Source organism: Lissotriton vulgaris, chromosome 1_2 (genome assembly GCF_964263255.1).
Source record: "Lissotriton vulgaris chromosome 1_2, aLisVul1.2, whole genome shotgun sequence".
NCBI lineage: Eukaryota > Metazoa > Chordata > Amphibia > Caudata > Salamandridae > Lissotriton > Lissotriton vulgaris.
The window spans coordinates 255,588,699-255,603,136 of NC_141686.1; the positions used below are offsets into that span (position 1 = coordinate 255,588,699).

Here is a 14,438-nt window from a genome sequence, read left to right on the forward strand (position 1 = left end):
TAGGAGCGCTAGAAAGTCGAAAGAGGAACGGATCATTCAGCCCGTCCTCACAGGCATTCCGCCGCCGGAGTCAACCAGGAAGATAGTCAGGATAGCGTTGCGGAGCTCAAGGGCCGGCGGAGCCGGGCGACTACACGTCCGCTCCGGTCGCCATCTTGGCTCCTCCCCCCAGTAAAATGCATATTTGTGTATATTACAAACTGTGGGTTGTTATTAGTTGAGGTTGTTCTTCATAGCTCAGTGACCTATTGTGCCTGGTGCAGAGGGTTATGTTTAATATCAGGATTAAAAACTCAAATTTCGGCAGGGCCTATTCTGTCTTTTATCTTTTTAGAGTTGATAACTGGGTACCCCTGTATAGAGTGGTAGCAAACATTTAATATAATGCTGGTATGCTCTGTTGTCATGTTCTGCAAATTGTTCACAGTAAATGTTTTACTAAATGCATTTTATTCCTGAAAGAAGTCATTTATATAACATGTGTTTTTCAACAGGGTTGATCTTGTAGCTTAGAATGAGTGGGGAATGGTTTCTGGCTTTGTAAGTTTAAGGGAGGAAATAGGATATAGGGCCTGAGAGGACCGCACGGTACGCCTGGCAGAATTTGACCTTAAGGTCAGTGAGAAGGGGGTTTAGGAGTAAGTAAGTGAACAGATGGAGCAACGACTGCTTGGTGAAAAGCTTCTCTGATTAGCAGAATTTCAAGCTTGCACATTAGATGGGTTACATGAGGGTTTTTGTTTTTGAGAAGTGCATTCTTGACCAGCCTTAAAGAAAGGAAAAGAGCAGGCCCTCAGGGGCTTTGGGGAGAGGGGGGACCATGAGGGGCTCGCAGGCTCCCAGGGCTGTGAAGGGGCGCAGGCTCCCAGGGCCATGAGGGGCCGCAGGCTCTCAGGGCCTTGAGGGCAGGGGGTCTGACGGGGCCACATGGAAAGGCTGGTGCAAGGGATGCAGTGTGTCTGTGAAAAAGTTTTACAGTCAATATGAAAGTGGGTTAGCATGTTTTACAATCAGGATGGTTGGTTAACAGTTGAGATTTACTCTGTTATGCGCTGTGTTAGTAGTATGTTGCAAAGAGATGGGTTTTATTATGACTTCTTTGAAATGAAATGTTTGTGTGTTTTTTTTCATGATTTTGCATTTTTCCCTTCTGAATGGTTCTTGCTGACCCTTGTGTATCACAAGTCACACTGTAAGTTTATTGACCAGTTTGATAGCCAGCAACTGGTGATCACCTGGTAAAAGCGGGGTGTGAGTAAATTAAAAAGCGTAAGTTTGGTACAATTTGATTTTGATTTCGTTTTTGACAAATTAAGCAGGTCTGGATTTCAGGTTTTCAGTTGCATGAATGCATGTGTTTTTCTGCTTGATTACAAATGCCATTGTGCTTTGTTTATGCTTTTTGCGCTTATTATACTGCATGTATATTTGATGGCTTGATCATGATGTTGTTTTGTTTTATTAGCTGCTTTTTGATATTATTACAAATTTGCCTGTGTTGTGAAGAGACATGTATGACGGTATGTGTCGCTCTACACCACGTGGTTAATATCTGCGTTTATACTAAATTTCACAGATATGATATTTGCATACTGTGATCATGAAAATACATTCGCCTCACCAGTGGATGTTAAAATTTGACCATAATAGTATTGAAGTAAAATAAAAGAGATATGCAGGAAGCCACAATACAGATACTGCCTTTTCTCCCTTAAGGAACAGGCAGGCCTAGATTTATATACATATCCTTGATTGGACCTGAGGATGCAATTATAGATTTGTGGCTCTTGTTAAAAGGTGACCTATATTTTTTTTCATTTTTCTAAATTTTTCATTTTTCCCTTGAAGGAGGAACTGGACCATTAACTGAGATTACTGTGTATGGTGTAGCGCTTCTCCCCAGATGTTGCATTGTGTCCAGACTGCAGAGATGTAATAGGAACAACAACATTATGCATAATTCCCCTTAGTATGACCTGACCAGACTGTTTCTTTCTCTTTAGACTTTTTCTTTAGGCCTATATTTTTGATGCTTTCCAGTCTGACTGTCAGCTTAGTGATAGACTGGTTAACTGATTTAATAATATAATAAGGAAAGCTTTCTCATCTCAATAGGAGACACTGTATGCTGACTTAGCACGTGAGCTATTTTATAATTTTAAAACTTTCTTTTCCTCACCTAGCACTGTGGTGAGCCAGCTCGTGCAAGCACTGTGTGTTGTTTTGCTTTCTGCATTTCGCTCGGCAGAGCTCCTCAAAGCTGACAAGCAGTTGCTGCTACCTAGCAACGGAGTGCTGGACTCGCCCCTCCCTCCCGCCTCGTTCTGACGCCGGTGACTAGCACCGTTCGAGCAGAGGGCGTGGAGGGTTCGAGCCAGACACTTCCGCCAGAGACCTGCAGCGCTCTAATTGTTGGGATGCTGGGGGGGGATATAAGGCACTGGATTCTGGATCCCCGCGTGGTAAGTGGGCAGTGGCAGTGTCCCTACCGCTTTTTATTGAAGCGCTTCCAGCGTATTAGTGAATAAGACTGGTTTGCTGACTTAGCGCGTGAGCTATTTTATAATTTTAAAACTTTCTTTTTCTCACCTGGCACTGTGGTGAGCCAGCTCGTGCAAGCACTGTGTGTTGTTTTGCTTTCTGCATTTTGCTCGGCTGAGCTCCTCAAAGCTAACAAGCAGTTGCTGCTACCTAGCAACGGAGTGCTGGACTCGCCCCTCCCTCCCGCCTCGTTCTGATGCCGGTGACTAGCACCGTTCGAGCAGAGGGCGTGGAGGGTCCGAGCCAGACACTTCCGCCAGAGACCTGCAGCGCTCTAGTTGTTGGGACGCTGGGGGGAAATAAGGCACTGGATTCTCGATCCCCGCGTGGTAAGTGGGCAGTGGCAGTGTCCCTACCGCTTTTTATTGAAGCGCTTCCAGCGTATTAGTGAATAAGACTGGTATGCTGACTTAGCGCGTGAGCTATTTTATAATTTTAAAACTTTCTTTTCCTCACCTGGCACTGTGGTGAGCCAGCTCGTGCAAGCACTGTGTGTTGTTTTGCTTTCTGCATTTCGCTCGGCTGAGCTCCTCAAAGCTGACAAGCAGTTGCTGCTACCTAGCAACGGAGTGCTGGACTCGCCCCTCCCTCCCGCCCTGTTCTGACGCCGGTGACTAGCACCGTTCGAGCAGAGGGCGTGGAGGGTCCGAGCCAGACACTTCCGCCAGAGACCTGCAGCGCTCTAGTTGTTGGGACGCTGGGGGGGATATAAGGCGGATGTGTTGTAGGCAGCGCAGCGGACGAGCGCAGCGGGCGCGACGAAGGCGCGCCGGAGTTGCGCCTGAGTTAAGCCCGTCTGCGCCCGTCCACGGCCGGTTGCGGCCCAGGGCCAGACCCCCTGCCCCTCCTGGAGACCATGTCTGCTGGAGTCGAGAGGACCTTCTTCTCCTCCGCAGTGAGCTTTCTGGACCTTGCTCGCACAGTATGGAGGTAGAAAACAACGCTGGCTGCAGACACTGCAACTTCACTTTCCATATAGGGGAGGTTAACTTCAGAGACCAACATACCCTGGTCTGTGGCCTGCTGAACGTACGCTCCCTACGTAAACACTGTCTTGACATCCATGACCTCCTTAGCGGAAAGCATTGGGATTTGCTCTTCCTTACGGAAACTTGGTTAGACCAAGACTCCATGCCGGAGATCATTGAAGCCATGCCAGAGGGCTATTGCCTGCAGAGATTAGATAGAATATCAGGGGGTGGCATAGCTATAGTTGCTAAACAGGCCTACCAATGTCAGCTAGAACGGACTACTATTGAGGATAGTGAAGCCGGTGATTTCTCTATCTCGATAAGCAGCAATTTCACTCTGAAAGGCCTTCTGATTTACCGCCCGCCTGGCTCTACTTCAACTTTCATCGAGAAGCTAGTAGAAGGAGTCACAGAGGCCGCATTAAGTACTGATAAATATCTTGTCCTGGGTGACCTAAACCTTCACCTACGGACAAGGTGGCGAGTGATTTCTGTCAAACAATGGCAGGTCTGCAGTTTGAGCAGAAGGTACAGCACTCCACCCACAAGATGGGCCACCTTCTTGACCCGGTTTTCGCAAACTGGAACCAAGTGGAAGCTCAGATCCCTGTCCCCATTCCATGGTCCGACCACCATCTCATCCCATTCACCATTGAGTTACAGGGAGCGCGCCCGACCGAACCTCCTGCCAATAAACACCCTAGGCGGAGATGGGCGGCGTTCTCCCAAGCTAAATTTAACCAGGCGCTAACTGCGAAGGGTCACCCTGGGGATGAGGGGTTTGAAGAAATTAATTTCAATCTAGCCCAACGAATCACGGAGGCCCTGGACCTGGTGGCTCCACTCGGTTCAGCAAAAATGGGGGGCCGAGCTCAGAGATCGGCTCCTTGGTACAACGAGGACATGCGGGCAGCCAAAGCAGCGTGTAAACGTGCTGAAAGGCAAGGGAGAACTGCCTACTCGGCCCACGCCAAAGCAGAGTATATAGAATGCAGGCGCAACTACCACAAATTAATAAGAAAGGGCAAATCACTGTACTACTGCAATAAGATTGAAGAAGCTGAACAGTCCACTAAGGAACTCTTCTCAATCTATAAATCTATTGCAATAGGGAAGCCCGCTGTGGTGCCCAAGAAACTTTGCACAATGGAGGGTTGTGACCGTATTGCAGAGTTCTTTGCAAATAAGGTCACTAACATCTACAATTCCTTCCCTCAGAAGGCAGACAATAGCCCATTATACCAGGAGGCCACTAAAATCAAAGGGGAACAACGATTAGTCACCTTCGTCACCCCTCCTACGGAGGTACTTCTCCGCATCTGCGGTTCGATAAAATCCGGCTCCCCAAGAGACCCGACCACTCCCAGTCGGTTGAAGGGCAGCCTACAAGTACTTGAACCCTATGTTCGCCACCTGCTAGATGCCTCCTTCAAGTCCCAGAGTGTCCCCATTGCTTGGAAGCAAGCAGTAGTACTCCCTCTGCAAAAGAAAGCCAATGTCAGTTTTGAGAAACTTGACAATCTTCGCCCAATCTCCCTCCTGCCCTATATGGCTAAAGTGGCGGAAAAAATAGCCAACCTACAACTTATGCAGTTCGTGGAGGAGGCTTCGCTACTCCACGACTCGCAATCTGGCTTCCGCCCCCGTCATTCGACGGAATCGGCGCTTCTCGTGGCAGTTGAAGCGCTACGACAGGGCGTGAATGAGGGCCAGACCATGGCTTTGATCCTACTTGACCTAAGTGCGGCATTCGACACTGTAGCACACTCCACCTTGCTACAGTGTCTGAATGAAGGTGGGGTCACAGGCGATGCGCTTGGCTGGATCGGTTCCTTCCTGTCTGACAGGTGTTTTCAGGTCCGACTGGGAGAATGCTATTCGAAGGAGATTGAGTTGGGCCAGGGCGTGCCTCAGGGCTCGTCCCTGAGCCCAACCCTATTTAATATCTATGTCTCCCCCCTTGCAGCCATCGTGGAGGGACACGGTCTTCGCCTGGTGTCCTACGCCGATGACACGCAGCTGGTCATCTCCCTATCGCGTGCACCCGGCCTTGCAGCGGACATCTTCAGGAACTGCATGCAAGACCTGGCAGCCTGGATGTCCGCAAACTGTTTAAAGCTGAACGGTAGCAAGACTGAGGTGCTCGTGGTGGGGAGAGGGCCATCTGCTTGGTCGTCGTCGTGGCCGCCCTGCCTGGGTGAGGTCCCTATTCCCTGCCGTGAGGCCAGGAACCTCGGCGTGTGGCTGGACAAGGACCTTGCCTTCGGTCCCCAGATCAGCCGGGTGGCCGGGGTGTGTTTCGGCGTTCTGAGAGCCTTAAGGAAAGTTTTAGATCTTCTTCCTATTTCTGCTCGGAGGACGCTGGTGCACGCCCTGGTCACCTCGCGACTTGACTACGGGAACCTGCTTTATCTGGGGGCCACGAACAGGGTCATGGGCCGCCTGCAAGTGCTCCAAAATGCCGCTGCGCGGCTGGTACTCAGGCTCCCTAGGAGGTCACCCTCCAAACCTGCTCTACTTGCCCTCCATTGGCTCCCCGTGGAGAAGAGGGTAGAGTTCAAAGCCCTCTCCACATGTCACCGCATTCTGAGTGGTAAAGCCCCTGTTCCGCTCCAGAGTCTGGCGAGCTACTATGAGCCCGCACGCAATCTACGGTCCTCGCAGACTGGGCTGCTAAAAGTCCACAGAGTAAGAAAGGCACGTATGGGAGGAAGATCTTTTAGACATCTTGCTCCCAGATGCTGGAATGCCCTTCCGTTAGAACTGTGACTAGAACCATCTGAAGTCCTGTTCAGGAAAAAGCTTAAAACCCACCTTTTCAGCAGGTAGTCTTCTGTAGGAGGGGGGGGGGGACAGCCACTTCACTTATCACAGCGCGGGGACACGCCAGTGGCGTAACCAGGCGCTCTACAAATGCCCAAATAATAATAATAATAATAAGAGCCTGTAACTAACAGTATGTGTGTAAATTTCTTGACAGCTTCTCTTCTATGACCAGGTGGGGCTGGTGCAAGCCCAGATCAGACAGAAATAATACCTTTGCAGCCCAGCAGTATTTTGAGATCAAGACCTGGGTAATATGAAGTTGACTTACAATAACACACACTGAGCACCCATTTCAGCCAATCTTTACTGTTTGTCTGAAGAATAGACGAACAGGATGTGGTGTTAAATGCCAACCATTAACCTTTTGCCTTCTGCAATTAAATATAAACAAGATGCAAACATACCTCCATTCTGCATGTGATGGTTGCAAAGAGATCGATGAGCAATGAGACAGGTGAGCAAAACAATGATACGGTCCTGAAAGAACAAATTCAAAAGGAGAGTTAGGAGAAGGTAAATGGATATCAGAAATGGCAAAGGGGACAAACAAGAGAAGGAAATAAACAAAACATTCCTTAGATGAACACCAGCCTCATTAATGTTTACAGAGATTAAAAAAAGTCAATTTGTTTTTACATTTTTTGTAATACACTGAAAGAAAAAAAACAATTTAGAACCCATAGAAACTGAAAGAAGAAAAGCCTGGGTCAGGGGTGTGGAGTTTAATAATGTATCTACTTGTCCATGGGGCAGGTTGGTTTATAAATCTACTTGTCCTGTAACAATAGCCACTTGTCCCTTTTGTAATGCGGTGACAAATTATGGCAGCAATCTCATTATATAAGATCTCGGAAATAGCCTCTCTGATTTTGCCAGAGCTCATTCCAGAGTAGAGTTTCAATACTAGCAATTCCCTTATGTTGCCACGTTTTGGCAGATCTACATGCTGGGGCTGAAGGTAATAGTAAGCAACAATTCCAGGGTTGGAATTCCCTTTTTGAGGCTGTGCAAAACCTACTAACTTGCATGTTTTAAGGGTTTTCACCAACTCTTCTCTAATCTTTTCCCATACCGAGAAAGGTTGGAAATATACTCCTGACAATGGCAGACATAAAACTGCTTCCAGGGTTTGGAAAAAAGTGGTTGGAGAGAAAGCAAACTTGCAAACACTCAGATTTTCGCATGAGCGGATCTACACCTGCATATTTGCTCATACAGAAATGCAGTTAACAAATATTTGAAAGGAGTACTATTTCTTGGCCTACTTCTGTAAAGTCTTGTGAATTCACGAAAGCCGTATATTTTCACTTAGTGGAATGACAGGGCGCACTTTTGAGACTTTATATAATAATTGGGCCCCAAATTAGGTCTGGCGTTAACCATGACCTTTTGTGTTTATTCCAATTCTGTCTCTCTCTATCGGTTAGCTTCACTGTGAGTAACAGCATTCTGTTCTTTCACAAGGAGCATATGGACACTCAGTTGTTTTGTTCAGTGACATGAACTACTGTGGCAATATGTGCTTTTTGAGACCGAAACAATGTTTGCTTCTGCCAATGTTTGGTATAATGTTGAGGGCCATGCAGCACCCACACCAATTAGGTTTTACAAAAAGCATGCCAAAATAAGTCATGCGTTGAACAAAACCAAAAGGTTGACCAACAATTTGAGACCTACTGGCTTTACCAATGCTTGTTTATTTTTATGTTTCTCATAATGTTATTAAAACTGGTTACACTGATTTTCTATTATGCATATTTTTGGGAAATACTAGCATACATCAACACATTTCACTAAATGATGCTGAAAAAAAATGGTACCTAAAATTTTACAGTAGTTCAACTGTTTTAGAATTTTTTTTTAGAACATTTTATCTTGAAGGCAAAGAATCATCATTCTTGCTTTCGAGCTTCAGCAAATATTTGCATCTAATCAGCGAGCATTCTGGTAGCATTATACATAGCCTCATATTGCTAAACATTGAAAACGTGTGCACACATTTTATACTGGAACCACTGTCAGCAGTGCAGTCTGAGCTTACAACATTTACTCACACTAATAATAAAGACTTTGCATTAATGAACCATAAAAGTTTGAACAGGATTAACACATGGACATGAATATTACTTTAACTGCAGGCAATGCCCTTCCCTGATCATTAATATGGTACTGCAAACTGGCAGCCAAAGGGTTTATGATGTAGAGGGTTGGGCCTACTTGTCCCACGGACAAACTGCACATGAAACATTGTTGTACAGGGCCCCAAACAATATATCCTGGGGGTCGGGCTATAGGAATTCCACATCCCTGCTATGTACTTTGTTTGTGCATTATCAGAGAAGAGGATGGGCTGCATGCATGGAAGGATTAACTCCTTTGCTACTAGGCCTTTTCCGCCCCTGTGCTAAGCCTTTTTTGTCTATTTGGCGTAGTTGTGATGGAGTGGAAGTTTGCGCCTAATGCAACAAGCTCTATGTATGAACCTCGAGGGCACTTATAATAAAACTAAACCACCTTGTTCGTCATTAATAATCCACTTTTCCAGTACACGCGGGTGTCCCAGAGACGCTTGCCTATGTGTTTACTAATAGTAACACCGCTTGCATTCTAAAAATGGCCGCTTCGCAGAAATTCAGTCTGCGCATGCGTCAGTCATACCCACGTGAGATGACGCACTCGCAGATTTGGAGGGAAAGAGACCGCTCATGCGCATTGTAGCTGACCTGCCCGCTTGTTCTAACCATGCTCTGCGCTTGCCCATGCTGCTTCGCATTTCTGTCTGTTTTTGCACTAATCATTAAACGCTATAGATATTATAAAGTAAGGGGTGCAGTGTAGGAAAACATGGTGTACAGTGTGTTCTGTTTTGCTGTGATATTAATTTGTTTCCGCTTACTTTTCATGTACCGCGCAAACATTGGCCTGAATATGTGTGACGACTCCATATTGTAACCCGTCCCGACCCCAACACGTGACAAGGGAAAATCCACACTGCGCAGAAGCAAATCTCAGCCAGCTGGCTCCTGAAGCAAGATGCGCATGGGAAAACTACCTAGACCGGTCAAAATTACTGACACTCACCTTGGAAACTTGCAACATTGTATCTATCAATGTATTCACCCATTGTTTCTCCATATTCCTATGCCTGGGAACCTGTACACAGGGGGTGGGTATTAAATATTAACATTAAGTATGGGAACGCAGAATTTGGGAGGTAAAGGTGACCTAATCATTTCTCCTGACCAATCACAAACTGAGACCCTATTTTTGCAACATTTGTGGGTGGTCTGGGAACCCCAGAAGAGTATAACTAGCCTAGTCAGTTAGGTAGAAATTGTCCGACTTGTCCGAGTAGCAGACCTGTCACTGACCCCACGACTCTATAGGTGATTGATACAGAGAGCTGCGGAGCTCTCTGTCCGAATTTTCCACAAAACTCCAAGGGGTGGAAATAGTCTTAAGTGCTGGCGAAGCACTTTAACTGGGGATTCGAGAACCCAATCGGGGTTATTGGCTGATTCCGTGCAGTGAGGGGGTAACGCAGGCGTTGCATACGAAGCTGTGGGGGTTGGTCGTGCCCTTTGGTGAGCCCAGTCCTGACCCAGAACCTGAGGGGTATCCTGTCTTGGTTTTCCGTGAGCTGCTACCTGCTCACCTACTGGTATCCTAAATCCTTGAGGGTCCTTGTCCTCGTCTTTCCCGAAACTGACCCGTGGCCAGGGTTAGTCTTCATTCTTGCCTAGGTAAATATTACCTGTAGGTGTCCGTCATTCTATCCCTTTCCTTTTTGCTCTTAATAAAGCCTCTATGCACCTGATTTTTGCTCTGATCTTCCCTTGATGCATTTGCAAACTGTTTAAATAGTATGTTCCTATTTTTCCCTTCCCTTAGGAGGTATTTGAACTGTTTTTCTTGAAGTATTAATGTGTGGTGAACCTTAGAAATTGCAATAAGACTTTAGGTAGACAGAATAGGAGTAGGGCTGAATTACTTATAGGCTATATAAATTCACTGATTGGTGTGGTTTGAACTTGTCGTCCCTAGTTTAAGTCCAAATTGAATAGCATGTTCCCTGTTACCCTACCCTTAGAAACTCCGTTTTTCCCTTAAATGGTGTTAGCATTCTTGCATAGCTATTTCATCTTTTTGATTCTGCCTATTGATGCCCTTATCAGCATTTGCCTCATTATTTTGTCTCTTTGAAATTACATTATATAAAAACCCTTGAAATACCTAAGGTGTCTGTGGTCATTTTGAAAGGTACATCAATGTTGATTTAATGAAATAAGTGGTATAGATTGAAACCTTATCACCTACCCTCGTGCTCCCGGTCCATCAAGGAGGAGTACAATACCTGTGGTAAGTCAGGTATCATGTTAGAAGTGTCACAGGAGACACACCCACAATACGGATAGAAGCGTGTAAAATCACCCGACTTGTAAATTGGGTATTCTGAACGCATACATGGGCCCGAGTGCGTTATAATCTGGCAGTCTGTTGGGCCGGGTGACCTGCGCGCTCTATCAGTTTTCTGGTAAGCAAGAGGATGGTTAGGACTAGTTAGGATAGGTAGATAGGAGAAATACTATTGAACCGTGAGAAATAAAATGTGCTGCTAAAATATTATTATATGCTGCTATAAATGATTATTGGTTTATATGAATGTCATAGAATAAGTTTGGTATATTGCATGCGTTTTTGAAATTTTACTAACCAATTGTGAGTAAATGTTTTATGTTGTGGGGATCCCCGGGGAACAGAAATAGAAGGTGGTGAGTAGAATCCACTTGGCTGTAAGGTCACTGGCAAAGGGAGAGATTAGTGCATGGTTAAGCAGAACTGGAAGCGCTGATCAGGGTTTCTTCTATTATCTGAAATATGAATGTGTCGGGGAAAAGAACCTAGATAAAGGAGTTGCTGAGTGTGTTGCAGAAATGGGGCGATCTGGACAAGTGGAAAACTAGGTGGGCTAAGAAAAGGAAGAGAGTAGGACAAAGTCCCAAACTTCTGAGTTTGTGCTAAAGGAAGTCGGTCAGGCAGAAAAACTGTGTCCCATGAGGGAAGTGCCAGGAGGAAAATATGTACATGTCCCATGGTCCCGACATGACATTGTGTCATTCACCAATGATTTCCCAAAGCTATGGGAGAAGCCCGTAGAATGGTATAGGCAGGTACAGCGATTTGTGAAGGTCCAGAAGTGCCTGTTGAAAGATCTGGATGGGTTCTTTGACATTGTGGTTCCGGTAGATTTATGGACCGATTGCAAAATAGAGATTGATTGGCCCAGTGAAGAATATCAAAGGGACCCCAACACTGGAGCCCCTTCTTCAGAAGTGATGAGAAAGTATGACCAAGTCATACAATTTCTGAAGAAAAAGGTGCCCGCAAAAGAAACTGATTGGACCCGAATTGATAGAACCACCCAGGATCACAATGAAACGGTCCATTCATATTATGAGAGGCTATTGCAGGTATTCAAGACCTACAGTGGCATCGATAATATTGAAATCAAAGACATGACTCATTTTATTTATCGATTCGTGCTAGGGCTAAAACCAGAAATATCCCAGTGGATTAGAGATAATAAGATCTGTTGGCAGGGAAAGCCTATAGATGATGTCCTCAAGTACGCTAAGTACTGTGAGGATGAAATGGAGAACAAGAAAAAGGCCCTGAAAGAGAAGGTGATGTGGGCACAGGTTAAATTGGCTGAGCAGCAAATAAACAGTTAAGTAAGATGAATAGCAATGCTCCAACCAATAACTCGGGAGGGGGAGGGAAGCCTAGAATTAAGATGAGCAAAGAAGAGGCCAAGAAGAAATTCCCCTGTCACGGGTGCGGAGCAGATAGGGCATTGGAGAGACGAGTGTCCTCATTTACAAGCTGGTAACGCCCCCATCAATGGTTTAAATCCACAGGTGCAGAAAGAGGGGCCACGAAAGAATCAGCAACAGGTAAATCTACCTCCATTACCTAGAGCTCCTAGACCTAATTATAAGAATCAGGCTCCACAGAATGAGAGGGTTGAAGTGTGGGAAGGACAGAACGAGAGAAATCAGGCAACCTCACAGTTCTAGTTAAATGACACATTCCTCTGTGATGATCAATACTGACGGGGCCTGAGGGGGGAGAAAGGGGAGTGCGTGCTTGGCGCATCCCTACCGGTAGACGAGTCAGGGCCATACATTGAAGGAAAGGTTGAAGGAAAAGATGTCACCTTTCTGTTGGACACTGGTGCTACCCGTTCGACTGTGAGAACAGCAGATGTTCCTAACCTACCCCTCTCGGGAGAAGCAATCCAAGTAGTAGGTGTATCGAACCAGATAATTAGCACTCCTGTAACTGAACCTATGGAAATTTCTATAGGGAATTTCAAAGAAATGCACAGGTTCGTGGTTTGCGATTCCAGTCCTGTAAATTTACTGGGACGTGATTTATTGTGCAAAATGAATTGTACCATCTTTTGCACGCCAAGAGGTGTTGAGATTCAGAACCCAGATGAGGATGGCCTGTACAAGCTAAGGCTGTTAAGGCCTAATACCGAAACCAGACCCTTAACGATTCTTGATCTACCTGAAGAACTCCGGCAAAAGGTGATACCAGAAGTTTGGGATTTCACCAGGAAAGATGTAGGGTTAATGGGAAATGTAGACCCAGTCAGGATAGCCATCAAACCTAATGCTACCTACCCAAAAACAAAACAGTATAAAATGAGTGCAGAAGTGAAAGCTGGAGTTGCACTTGAAATAAACAGATTGTTAGAGGCAGACATAATTGAAGAGGTGCTGAGCAGTCCTTGTAACTCACCCATAATTGGAATTAATTAGCCTAGTGGAAAGTACAGGGTAGTGCAGGACTTGCGAAAGGTAAACCAGATTGTTGTACCTTGTTGTCCCATCGTGCCAAACCCTGCTGTGATCCTGTATCAAATTCCCTGGAATGCGGAGTGGTTTTCTGTCATAGACTTGTGTCATGCATTCTTCTCCATCCCATTGCATCCAGAAAGCAAGTTTCTTTTCTCTTTTGAGTTTGACAGTCATATCTATGTCTGCAATCGTGTCCCCCAGGGGTACACAGAGAGCCCCTCCATCTTTAATCAGATCTTAAAAAGATGTCTTGAATCATTGGTACTGCCAAAGAAGTCTGTCTTGGTCCAGTACATAGACGACCTTTTGGTGGCATCTAAAAGTCAAAGCGACTGTGCTACTGATACTATCGCTCTGCTGAATCACCTGGGCAGAGGTGGACACAAAGTACCCCCTGACAAATTGCAGTTCTGTCAGACTTCAGTAAAGTATCTCGGACACCAGATCGAGAAAGGTATCCGAAGAGTCACCTCAGAGAGAATCAGAATAATTCAGGATATGAAGCTGCCCAGAACTCAGAGGGACGTTAGAATGTTCCTCGGAGTTGTGGGATATTGCAGACAGTGGATTGTGGGATTTGCGGCACTTGCCAAACCTCTGATAAAAATGACAAAGAAAGGGGCAGACGATCCAGTCACTTGGGATGATGAAAGCATGACTGCCTGGATGAAATTGCGAAACTGTCTGTGCACTGCTCCTGCATTGGGAATGCCTGACTATTCCAAGAACTTTGAGTTATTCTGTGATACACGAGACAATTGTGCACTTTCAGTCTTGACCCAAGAGCATGGTCTGACTAGACGTCCTGTGGCCTACTTTTCAGCCACACTGGACCCAGTGGCTGCTGGGCTTCCGGGGTGCCTGAAAGCAGTGGCTGCCACATGCACCAGCCTGGAACAGAGTGAGAACATTGTCATGGGACATCCTGTAACGGTTTATGTTCCTCATTCAGTTGTGATTCTGTTAACCCGAACCAAGACTCAGTATCTCACTCCTAGTCGGCTGACTAAGTATGAGAGAATTCTTATTGGTGCAGAAAACGTAATAATTTCAAGATGTAATATCCTGAACCCGGCAACGCTATTGCCCCTTGCCCAAGATGCAGGAGAGGAAGGTGAATTCGAACATAATTGCATTGATCTGACTGAGTTTAGTACTAAACCTCGTCCTGACATAAAAGAATTGGCCCTTATCAATGCTGACATAGTGATGTTTGTGGATGGCTCTTGCCTGA

The 14,438-nt window shown here is 45.9% G+C and overlaps 1 protein-coding gene across 1 annotated transcript in view; it reads right to left on the bottom strand.

The window, feature by feature from the left end:
* LOC147736437 (uncharacterized) overlaps positions 1–14,438 on the bottom strand; it is a 229,795-nt gene that overhangs the window by 33,850 nt on the left and 181,507 nt on the right. Inside the window, exon 3 of the mRNA XM_086953174.1 lies at positions 6,743–6,815. The gene's annotated coding sequence lies outside the window, so the exon portion shown is untranslated. The remainder of the gene's footprint in view (positions 1–6,742; positions 6,816–14,438) is intronic.